The sequence below is a fragment of the Lynx canadensis genome, chromosome C1 (genome assembly GCF_007474595.2).
Source record: "Lynx canadensis isolate LIC74 chromosome C1, mLynCan4.pri.v2, whole genome shotgun sequence".
Lineage (NCBI taxonomy): Eukaryota > Metazoa > Chordata > Mammalia > Carnivora > Felidae > Lynx > Lynx canadensis.
In genome coordinates, this window is record NC_044310.1 from 24,270,711 (window position 1) to 24,282,917 (window position 12,207).

General features: G+C 45.9%; 1 protein-coding gene across 1 annotated transcript in view; it reads left to right on the forward strand.

Annotated features, from left to right (window-relative positions):
• The first annotated feature begins 5,022 nt into the window (after positions 1–5,022).
• Positions 5,023–12,207, forward strand: part of ZBTB8A (zinc finger and BTB domain containing 8A) — a 65,385-nt gene continuing 58,200 nt past the window's right edge. Inside the window, exon 1 of the mRNA XM_030327171.1 lies at positions 5,023–5,134. The gene's annotated coding sequence lies outside the window, so the exon portion shown is untranslated. The remainder of the gene's footprint in view (positions 5,135–12,207) is intronic.

Sequence of the window (12,207 nt, forward strand, 5' to 3'; positions counted from 1 at the left end):
TTTCTGTCAGTGTCCAATCAGATTTGTATGGCTTTCCTTTAAGCCCTCACTGGCAGCTTCCTCAAAGGCCATCAGGACTCTAATATTTTTTGAAAGAGTCAAGTTTCATTAACACTCATCTTTCAAAGTCCTTCCATTTTCCCCCAATGCCCAGTTCCAAAGTCACATTTTTTAGGTTTTTGTTATGGTAGCATTTTTAGGTACGACAATGTGTATAAGTTATCTATTGCTGCATAACAAATTGCCCCCACAACTTAATGACTTAAAAGGACAAATATTAATTACTTCACAAGATTTCTGAGGGTCAGGAATCTGGAAGCAGGTTAGCTGGTTGGTCCGGCTCAGGGTCTCTTGCAAGGTTTCACTCAAGTTGTTAGCTGGGACTGCAGTCTGCTGAGGGCTTGTCTGGGGCTGGAGGATCCATTCCAAGGTGGCATACTCTCATGGCTGTTGGCAGAAAGCCTCAGTTCATCTCCATGGACACCTGAGGATACTGGCTTCTCCCAGAACAACAGATCCAAGACAGAGAAAGAACAAGCAGGAAGCTGTTTTGCTTTTATCACCAAGACTCTGAAATCACACACTATCATTTCTACTTTATTCTATTCTATAGAAGTGAGTCACTAAGTCCAGCTCACACTCATGCAGAGGGGAATTAGGATTAACGTCTTGAAGGGAACAGTGCCAAAGAATATGTAAGCATTCAAAAATCACCATGACTAGGGGCACCTGGATGGCTCAGTTAGTTAAGCATCTTACTTTGGCTCAGGTCATGATCTCACGGTCTGTGAGTTCAAGTCCTGTGTTGGGCTCTGTGCTGACAGCTCAGAGCCTGGAACCTGCTTCTGATCTGTGTTCCCTCTCTCTCTGCCCTCCCTTGCTCAGGCTCTGTTCTCTCTCTCTCAAAAATAAACATAAAAAAAATTTTAAAACCACCATGACTATCCATGTTCTTGTCCTTGCCCTCTAGCTCCAATGGAGATAGTGGAGTTTTCACTTTTCCTATCTAGGCGCTGCTCCTCTGTTTGAGATTTTGATCTCTTTCTCCCTCAATTACACAAATTCAGCCACTATTAGTTATTCTTCTTGTATATTTAATCTCTTTTGTCTTCACGCTTTCCATTAGCATTTAAACACATTTATTTTTAAGTCTTTTACCATATTGCCTTCTAGCTAATACCCTCTCTCTTTGCTAATAGTTTTATTTATTTATTTATTTATTTATTTATTTATTTACTTACTTACTTACTTACTTAATTTATTTGAGAGAGAGAGAGGGAGAAGTGGGGCTCACCTGAAGCAGGGGCTCTTGCTCACCTGAAGCAGGGCTCATGTTCATCCGATGAGGGCTCACATTTACCCAATGCAGGGCTCAAACTCACGAACCATGAGATCATGCATGATCTGGGCAGAAGGCAGATGCTTAACTGACTGAGCCACCCAGGTGCCCCTATAATAGATTTTTTTTTATAATGTTTATTTATTTATTTTGAGAGAGACCGAGTACAAGCTGGGAAGGACCAGAGAGAGAGGGAGACACAGAATCCGAAGCACGCTCCGGGCTGTCAGCACACAGCCCAACACAGGGCTCAATCTCATGAACTGTGAACTCATGACCTGAGCTAAGATCAAGAGTTGGACACTTATGAGTGCCTGGGTGGCTCAGGTGATGAGCTCACAGTTCGTGAGTTCAAGCCCCACGTCGGGCTCTGTGCTGACAGCTCAGAGCCTGGAGCCTGCTTCAGATTCTGTGTCTCCTTTTCTCTGCCCCTACCCTACTCATGCTTTCTTTCTCTCTCAAATAAAATAAACATTTAAAAAACTTAAAAAAAAAAAAAAGAGTTGGACACTTAACCGATTGAGCCACCCAGGAGCCCCTGCCTGCAGTAGTTTCAAAACATGTCCCCAAATTCTCTGAGATTCTTCCTGTTAAGAGATAGCAGCTATGTCCCTTTCCGCTTAAATCTTGGTAGGTTGTGACTACTTTTCCCAATGGAATATGGCAAGTGAGGCAATGTAACTTCTGTTGATAGGTATAAAAGATCACACAGCTCCTTCCTAGTTCTCTTGGATACTCCATCTTGGTAGGCTCTCTTGAGAGGACACTTCCTCTCAGAACCCAGACGCCATGCTGCGAAAAGCCCAAGCCGCATGGAGAGGCCATGCATAGGTGCTCCAGGTAGCAGTCCTAGCAGAGCCAGTTTTCAAGTGATCCCAATCTTGGTGCCAGGCCTGTGTGTGAAGAACCCTCCAGATGATTCCAATTCCCAGCAGTTCGAGTCACGCCTAGCCATTTGTGTCTTCCCAGCTGAGGCTCCAGACACCGTGAAACACAGACCGGTTATCCTTGCTGTCACTTGTCCAATTCTTGATCTGTGGAATCCGTCCGTAAGCATGATGATATAGCTTTCTTTTATTCCATTGAGTTTTGGGTTGGCTTGTTACATGGCACTGGAACATACCCTTTCTACCCAGCTCTCTCTAGAGTTGTCTATTCTCATCATCTCTATTTTTTTTTAATCCCCTACTTATTCCTCTTATCTGGATTTTACTCCTTTCTTTCAAGTTTAAGTCTCTGAAGTCAATGATCTCCAAGTTATTAAATCTAATAGACACTTTCCTAGACAGGGCTTTTTTTTTTTAAGCTCATTTATTTATTTTGAGAGAAACAGAGCACAAGGTGGGTAGGGGCAGAGAAAGAAGGAGACAGACTTCCAAGCAGGCTCCACACTGTCAGCGCAGAGTCTGACTTGGGGCCCAAACTCACAAACCGTGAGATTGCGACCTGAGCCGAGATCAAGAGTTGGACACCTATGCGACTGAGCCACCCAGGCACCCCTCTCTTAGACTGCTAAGAGAAGTATTTAACACTATTGTTTAGTTCTTCATTTTTGAGTTACTCTTCTCCTAGTTTCTATGACACCACCCTATCCCAGGCCTTTTCCTTCCTTTCTAGTTGCTTCTTGGTGTCGTTTGCAATTTCATCTTCCTCTAACCAGCCATTGGGTGATGAAGTGGCTGCAGGTTGGTTCTAAGTCTTCTTCTCTTCTCACTGTGTATTCTCTATCCAGATCCATGGTTCTAATTCCCATCCATGTGACATCAGTGACAACACTTTATCCCTAACTATTGTATCTAGTAAGCTCTATGCCATATGTCCAGATGCCTTCTTAACATTTTGTACCAGTCAGGGTTCTTAGTTGCACACAGACTGGCCTTGGCTGATTTAAGCAGAAATGAATGGATTAAAAGTTCCCAGAGTTCCAGGCAGAGCAGAGCACAGGGGCTGGAGTCTACACTAAGCAGGCAGAAACAATAGCCAAATCATACCACAGGGCTGGCCTGGTGAGCATACCAACAACTGCTCTCAGCAAGCAGAGACATGGCAGCTGGCACCATTGAGAGCACTAACCTTGGATAATGTGGATGCTGCCACTAACAGTCCTGCCACGACAGCACCTGGAGATACTACCTTGCTGTAGCTGTTACCACTGCACGAAAAGCTTCTTTGAGGTTCCTGCTTCTTGGTGTCATAGCTCCCTCTTCAAAGTCCCTGGTGCATGCATCTGATTATCAAAGTGTAGTCCATGGGCATTGTCCTAGCTGCAGGGATTCTGGGAGAGCAAGACACTGGCACTTTCAGATTCTATTGCAGAAGGCAGAATCTACCTCTCACCAATTAATCATAACGTAAGGAATTCTCCAAATATATAAACAAGTTTCAGAAGCTAGGAGGGGGAAAGAAGGTGAGGGGAAAAAAATTCCCATTACTTCTTCCTTGGAACAAAGAGTTTATCACCCACCTGACGTGCTCTCTTGAGGAACAAGTTTGTAGAATGCCTTGGCATGTTTTAATGAACGAAGGCTGAAAGAAAACCTTTTGCTATAAAAATGCCCAGGTCTTTCTTGGCGAGTTCTCAATGGGGATGCTTGCAGAGTACTTTGAGTACACCTAACCCTCCTTTTTGAACATGTTTCCGTTTACCTGTTCAGAATGTGAGGATATGCAGCTAAATAGCAAAACACCTCTAGAGTAATAGGTTAGTGACGTTAAGAGTTGGTTGTGGATATTCTGTATCCCTCTCATAGAACATATGATCCTCAAAATGCATAGCTAATTGTTGTTGGAACCAAGGCAATAAACTTTGCCTGATATGACTATCACGTAGGAGAGGAAGCCATCGAAAAACTAAAGGTTTTCACATTTCCTCCCCAGTTTTATTACATCATAGTGCTTTTCAGTACCTGACCCAGCATAAGGAACTAGAAACTTATCTACAGAATTCATGTTTCTGCAGAAATCATGTTTCTGCAGTTGCAGTGAAAATTCAGTGATTTAAGATTTTTAGCAAATATTTAACCTGTCTGTACTTAGGGTCATAAATACGTCCTCGGAAAGTCTTGATGTCCAATGAATCTTTGTATTGGAAAACACAAAACCTGCTATTTTTACTACTTTTATATTTTCTCTGAACTTAAGCGAGAATTATTTTCTCATATCTCAGACTCTCTGGGTTTTCCTCTGGAAATAAAATGCTTGCGACCTGTAGAGGTTTAGAAAAGGTTATCCCCGACCAAAACGAGTGCCTCAATAAAGGGCAAAATTTCGTGGAAATCGCTTATATTTGACGTTGCTAAACTTAAGTACAATAATGTCACATGTACTTATACAGTAATTGTGGGCACGCCTAAATCCCTCCCTCTTTCCTAAACCAAATTCTCCAGATCCTAGAAATCCAGCCCTTCTGCCCTCCGGAGGCGCCTTTCTCAACGTAAAGTACAATTTTAAAATTTAAGCTCCTGCCTAAATAATGGTTCTGTAGTCAACTGCCAGGGAACCTGGGCACCCCAGAGCCTCTGGAGGGTGCAGCGGGGTGTAGGCTAGGGCAGGGGGAGTGGGCGAAGCTGCTGGTTGGTGCCTGAAATCTGTGCGTTGCCCCTTTAATTGTGTCCCCAGCCCTCGGGCGTTTCTGTCCAACGCCCACGTCAGCAAATACCTTTTGTTTCTCTCACGTTGGGGCTACTTGTTTTAGGGCGCAAAGGAGCGGCTTCGAAAGTGGGTATTTCCCCTGCCAAAGACCAGGAATCCTCCCCGAGCCCGCGCGCGCGACCCGCCGGTGCGCCGCGGCCCGCGGTAAGTGGCTGCGCGCGGCGCGGGCGGAGGGCGGGCGGGGCGTCGGGGCTGCCGGGACGGGCCGCGAGCCTCGCTGCGGGCGGAGGGCGGGCGGCGGCGGGATGCGGCCCGGGCGCGGCGCCCCCAGACGTCCCCGGGCCGGGAGAGCGGCGGGAGGCGCAGAGGCGGGCGGGCGCCATTTGCAGCCCCGGGCGCAGCGGCGGCGGCGGCGGCGGCGGCGGCGACGCGCCGGTTCCGAGGGGCTGGGGACGGTCACAAAGGCGGCGCGGGCGGCTGGCGGCGGGGGCCCCCGGCCTCGGGGCGGCGGCCCGCGAGGAGAGGCGGGCGGCGCCGGGGCGCACCGGCTCGGGACCCCGAGGCCGCCCTTCTCCGCGGCCGCCCGGCCGCCCCGCCCGGCCAGCCCCTCCTGCGCGCCCGGGAGGGGCTGCGGGACAATGGCCGCGCCGTCGCCGCCCGCGCCCGCCGCGCCGCCCGCCCGCCCGGGCCCGGCCCGACCGCGGCGCGGGGAAAGGCGGGAAGGCGCGCGGAGCCTCCTGGCGGCGGCGGCGGCGGCGGCGGGAAGGCGGCGCGGGGACGGTGCCCGGCGTGTGTGGAGCCGTCGGGCGCCGCGGACTCCCGGAGGGTCGGCGGCCGGCCGGACTCGGGCTGCGGGGCGAGTGACGGGCGGCCCGCCCAATGGGGCGGCGGGGGGCGGGCGGGCCGGGGTCCCGGAGCTGCTCCCCCGCGTCCCGGGCGCTTCCTCGGGAAGGTGGCTCCCTAGGCAGTAGTCCGAGTTTCTCCTCCAGCTTCCATCCTTTGGTTTTATGTCGTGATGTAACAGATCCGGGCTCAGAACCGAAGGCAGACTTGCTACACCTAACACATATTGAGCCATAATTATTGGCTTATGACGGAACCGCACAAACGCACCTTCTACCCATGTGTAGACTGCCTCTTTTGTAAGTTAGCGGTTTGGCCCCCTCCCCTTCAAATGCGCTTGTTTAGCATTGATTGTGCTCCTAAGCAGACTCCACATCTTTCCAAGAAGTGTTAGGTTTTCGTTCTCTCTTAAAAAAAAAAAAAAAAGATATAATCGATATGTAACATTTTGTGTTAGTTTTCATTTAAGACGTCTTTGGAAGCAGTAGATTCCCACCTAGTGGGCTTCTAACTACACACGTCAGTATTCTGTTCTCAATAAACGTTTCTATTTGTGGAACTTCAGTAAATGGAGTGCCTTCACCTATATGAATTATTTCACTTAATTTCACATAAAACAGCAACCCAGTTAGGTCGATGGTTATTATACTTTCCAGATGAGGAAATGCGTTATGTGCAGAATGTAACCGTTAAACCAGAAGGTGAACGATGGCAGCCTCCCAACGCCCTTGCCTCCTGTTCTTGTTCTTCATTCCCTCCTAAAGGCACCTCCAGAGTCTTCTGGAAAGCAAGTCAGTCATTTTGCTTTCCTGCTCTAAAAACCTTAATTGATCTTTATCAGAAAAAAAACTCCAAAATCCTCAGCAGAAGAACCAAGGCTCAAACTTCCTCTCTAGGGTTATCTTCCCCAAGCTGCAAATATGGGTGGGTTTGTGGAACCCCTGAAGCAAGAGTTCTTCACTGATAACCGGTGATCAGGTGTCTATTTCTGGGAATCTCCCTGGCCACACCAGTGGTAAACGGGAAGGGAGAATCTAACCCCAGCCCTTGGGCAAATAGGCATGGGTAGGTTAGACTCTAAGATGTCAGCAGAAGGCATCCTGAAAACCTGGGCTCTTTCCAGGTCATGTAAATTTCTGACCCCTTGATACTTGATTCATCCTATATAATTTCAGTCTTATTTCCTATAATAAAACTGGGTTTCTGTTTAATAGGTTTAGCCCTTTCAGTGATATAATTATATGTTTATAATATTTAAAGGATTTGGTGTAAGTTTTTGATCCTCTCAAGGGAAGTTTTTGTCACTTCTTTGTTCAGAATTGGTCAGTGCCTCCCCATTTTCAGTGGTTCCCCATCTTACTCATAGTAAAAGCCAAGGCCTTGTAAAAGTTGGTCCCGTGATGTCTTTCTGGCCGCACAATCTCCCCTTCCTTTCTGACTCCATTTCTCATTGCTCTCTCCATCCCTCCTTAATGTTCCTCCAGTCCTCCTTGCCTGCTCCTTCTTAGAGCCTTCGCCCTTCATCTGCCTGGAACACTCTTCCCTTAGATACCACATGACTATCTCACCTCCTTTGGACTTAAATGCCAACTTCTCAATGAGACTTTCCCAGCTATGGTTTTGATTTTCTTAAACATTTTAATACTTCATTCTAAATCTTACCAGGGTTAAAAGATGTTCATTCACCAAAGAATTCAATTACCATGCTAGTTAGCCCAAATTCTTTGACTCAGGGATTTTTGCTAGGGAGGCTAATGAGATTTATTTTGGTGACCCTGATGGACACACTAAATTCTAGATTAATGATTATATATCTTAAAAGAGATGGTCTTCTAGCCCGCAGTCTTAATTGACTGTACTTGTTACCTAAATCTTCAATCATAAAATATGTGTTTTTTCCTTCTATTCCAAGGACATTTGAACTTTGGTTCCTAAAACATGTAATTGACTTTTCCATTCACCTGTTTAAAGATCTTTCAACTGGGAATCTAGATTTCTTTAATATTCTTAGGATTTTATGATATTTAACTCTATCTCTTTTATAGATATCTAAAATATTTCGTTGAATTTTGGATGTCCCACATGAATTAAAGTAATTTGCTGTTTCAACTTATAAAGTCAATCTACCAAGAGAAGAAAATTTGAAACATATTACCCATTTCCATGGCTGAATCACATATTTTGAAAGTAACTTAAAGCTTTCTTAATGAGGGGCGCCTGGGTGGCGCAGTCGGTTAAGCGTCCGACTTCAGCCAGGTCACGATCTCGCGGTCTGTGAGTTCGAGCCCCGCGTCGGGCTCTGGGCTGATGGCTCGGAGCCTGGAGCCTGTTTCCGATTCTGTGTCTCCCTCTCTCTCTGCCCCTCCCCCGTTCATGCTCGGTCTCTCTCTGTCCCAAAAATAAATAAAAACGTTAGAAAAAAAATTAAAAAAAAAAAAAAAAAGCTTTCTTAATGATGTTAGTACAGTTATGAATGTAGGTTATGTTAATGTCCTGTGGATGTAAATATTACCAAATTGTAACTGAACCCGATTTATAGGACAATTCCTATTGTCCTGTAAAAGTTGCTGTTTTTGCTCCTGCCTATGTCTCTACTGCCTGTCTTAGTGTAGTCCCTTTACCATGTCTTGCTTTGACCATTGCGTTAAGCTTTTAAATTGGTCTCCCTGGGCCTGCCTCTCCCACCTTTTCTCTTCCGTGCCCTCTCAAGTTTTCTTCTGGTAATACAAATGGAATCATTGTAACAATAATACCTGATATTTATTGAGCCCCAGCTGCAGGCTGGGTCTTGTGCATACTCTCTGGACAGAAGAGTGCAAAACTCAGGGTTGTTGGTTTAGGGTCAGTCAGCCAGAATTCCAGTCTCTGTTCACTTGATCCTGTGCAATCTTGGAAGTTTTTAAAAATTTTCCGCATGCCTCAGTTTCTTTATACAGTGTGCATCATGGATCGCAGCTTGAGGCTGTTGTGAGGACTGCAATAAGTGTATAGTGTTTAGCACAGTGCCAAGTAAACATTCAAATATTAGCCATCTGGGGGTGCCTGGGTGTCTGAGTCAGTTGAGCGTCAGACTCTTGCTTTTGGCTCAGGTCATGATCCCAGGGTAGTGGGATTGAGCCCCGGGTTGAGTCCCAAGTTGGGCTCTGCGCTGAGCATGGAGCCTGCTTGAGTGTCTCTCTCTCTCTCTCTCTCTCTCTCTCTCTCTCTCTCTTTCTCTCCCCCTCTCTCCCTCTCCCTCTCCCTCTCCCTCTCTCCCTCCCTCATTCCCTCTTTTCCTCTGCCTCTCTCCCCTGCTTGCGCTTACTCTGTCTGTCTGTCTCTCTCTCAAGAGCCTGCTTGAGTCTCTCTCTCTCTCTCTCCCTCTCTCCCTCCCTCCCTCCCTCCCTCATTCCCTCTCTTCCTCTGCCCCTCTCCCCTGCTTGCGCTCACTCTCTCTCTCTGTCTCTCTCTGTCTCTCTCTCTCTAAGAGCCTGCTTGAGTCTCTCTCTCTGTCTCTCTCTCTCTCTCTCTCTCTCTCTCTCTCTCTCTCGCAAGCTATTTTTATTGAAGTATAACTTACAGGTCATAAAATTCACCCTTTAAAGTGTATGTAATTCAGCGGTTTGTAGTGTATTCATAGAGTTGCACAACCGTTGCCACCCTCAAATTCCAGAACATTTTCACCATAGTATAAAGAAACCTCATACCCATTAACCATCACTCTCCATTGCTGTATCTCCCTAGTCCTGTGACAACCACTAACTTGGCCTGTCCCTATCTGCCCATTCTGGATGTTTCATTTATTAAATTTTTTTAACGTTTATTTATTTTTGAGAGAGAGAGAGAGAGAGAGGGAGAGAGGGAGGGGCAGAGAGAGGGAGATACAGAATCCGAAGCAGGTTCCAGGCTCTGAGCTGTCAGCACAGAGCCTGACATGGGGCTCAATCTCAGACTGCAAGATCATGACCCCAGCTGAAGGATAGCTGACAGAGCCACCCAGGCTCCCCTGGACATTTCATTTAAATACAATCATAAAATATATGGTTTTTTGTGACTAGCTCCTTTCACTTGGCTAGAGGGTTTTAAGGTTCACCGATGTTGTAGCAAGTATCAGTACTTCTGTTCTTTTTCTTGGCTTAATAATGTTCTATTATGTGGATGTGACACGTTCTGCTTATCCATTCACCAGCTGATGGACATTTGAGTTGTTTCTGTGTCTGAGCTATTATGAATAATGCCTCTGTGAACATCTGTGTGCAAGCTTTTTTGAGGACAAATGTTTGTATTTATCTTGGGTGTATATCTAGGAGTGGAGTCATTGGATTAAGTAATTTTTAAAAATAGCTTTATTGAAATTCAATTTGTATACCATAAAATTCACCTATTTAAAGGGTAAAATTCAATGATTTTTCGTCTATTCATAGATATGTACAACTGCCACCACGGTCTATTTTAGAACATTTTCTTCACCTCAGAAGGAAACCCTCTACCCTTTAGCTCTAAGGTCACTCAGCCCATCCCCCTCCCCACAACCCGTCCTCCTAGCCCCAGGCAACCACTTATCTACTCTCTGTCTTCTAGATCTTCCCATTCTGGACTTGCATAGGAATTGAATCCCATAGTAGGTGGTCTTTTGTGATTGGCTTCTTTAATTTAGCATAATGTTTTCTTTTTTTATATATATTTATTTATTTTTGAGAGAGAGAGAGAGAGAGAGAGAGAGCGCGCGAGCGTGCATGAGTGGGGGGAAGGACAGAGAGAGAGAGAGAGAGAGGGAGGGAGGGAGGGAGACAATCTGAGACAGGCTCCAGGCTCTGAGTCGTCAGCACAGAGCCCAAGGCCTGGTTCCATGTGAACTATGAGATCATGACCTTAGCCGAAGTGGGATGCTCAACTGACAGAGCCCCCCAGGCACCCCTTATTCATTCATTCATTCATTCATTCATTCATGTTTATTTATTTTTGATAGGGAGCCAGAATGTGAGCGGGGGTGGGGCAGAGAGAGAGGGAGACACAATTCAAAGCAGGCTCCAGGCTCCGAGCTGTCAGCACAGAGCCTTATGCAGGACTAACCCACAGAGCGTGAGATCATGACCTGAGCTGAAGTCGGAGGCTTAACCAACTGAGCCACCCAGGCACCCCATGTTTTCAAGGTTCATCCCTATTGGAAGCATGTACCCGTACTCCAAACCTTGTTAAGGCTGAATAACATTCCATTGTATGCATATTCCATTTTCCCCTTGGTGGTCATTTGGGTTTCCACCTTGTAGCTATTCTGAATAATGCTGCTATAAACATTTGTATACAGATTTCTGTGGGGACATATGTTTTTATTTCTCTCGGGTACATACCTAGGTGTGGGATTGCAGGGTCCCATGGTAACCCTATGTTTCATCATTTGAGGAACTGCCAGACTGCTTTCCAAAATGGCTGCATGATTTCACATTCCCACATTAGTGTCTGAAGGTTCTGATTTCTCCACATCCTGGCCAACACTTGTGTGTGTGTGTGTGTGTGTGTGTGTGTGTATTGTAGCGATCCTAGTGGATGTGAAGTGGTATCTCACTGTGATTTTGATTTGCATTTCCCTAATGGCCAATGATGTTAAACATATCTTTATGTGCTTGTTACTATTTGTCTTAATTTATTTCTTATTCTATGAATCTTATTTATCTTAGCTATTATCTTATTTAATCCTCTTAACAGACTTCCTTAGAGCCTCTTAACAGTCAATATCCTCATTTTACAAAGAAGAAACTGATGTGTAAAGTAGCTTGACTAAGTCACACAGTCACTGGTAGACCTATAATCATGTCACTCTTCTTAAAAATCCTTCAAAAGTGCCCCGAACCTGCAAAAGTGGAGGCGCTTCAAGATCTGGTGCTTACATGCTTTTCTCTTTTTATCTTCCACTATCCCTCCACAGGCCTTAAGTCTGTAGCCACAGCAACATTTTTATCATCCCCGAAGAAGGCATGCTGTTGAATACCTGCCTGTGCCTTTGCCCTTGGTGCTGTATCTGGAATGTCCTTTGTGTCCTCTTTTTCATGAATGAACTTTTACTCCTCCTCCAAATAATAAAGAAAGTACAAAATATACAGAAAAATAAACAAATTAACCTGCACTTACCTCTGAAAACCTTCAGGGCTGGTGTGAGAGAGACAAGAGAGAGGAGGGTTATTGTGGAGGACGACTTTCACTATCACTGACGGAATCACTGCTATCTATTGGCTCAATGGAATCTTTTTCTTTTCACGCACCTTTAACAAGGAACCTATCCAGTGACACTTGCTTTTGCCTCCGTTTGAGGATTTCACAGAAATGTGACATTGCGTTGTCTTTAAACGGATCCATCACTGCCACTGCTATTGCCTTATTCAGGTAGTGTTTTCCTACAAAATTTTGCACCGTTTCCCACGTTTTACACAGCTCCCTAATCTCATTTGAAGTGAGGG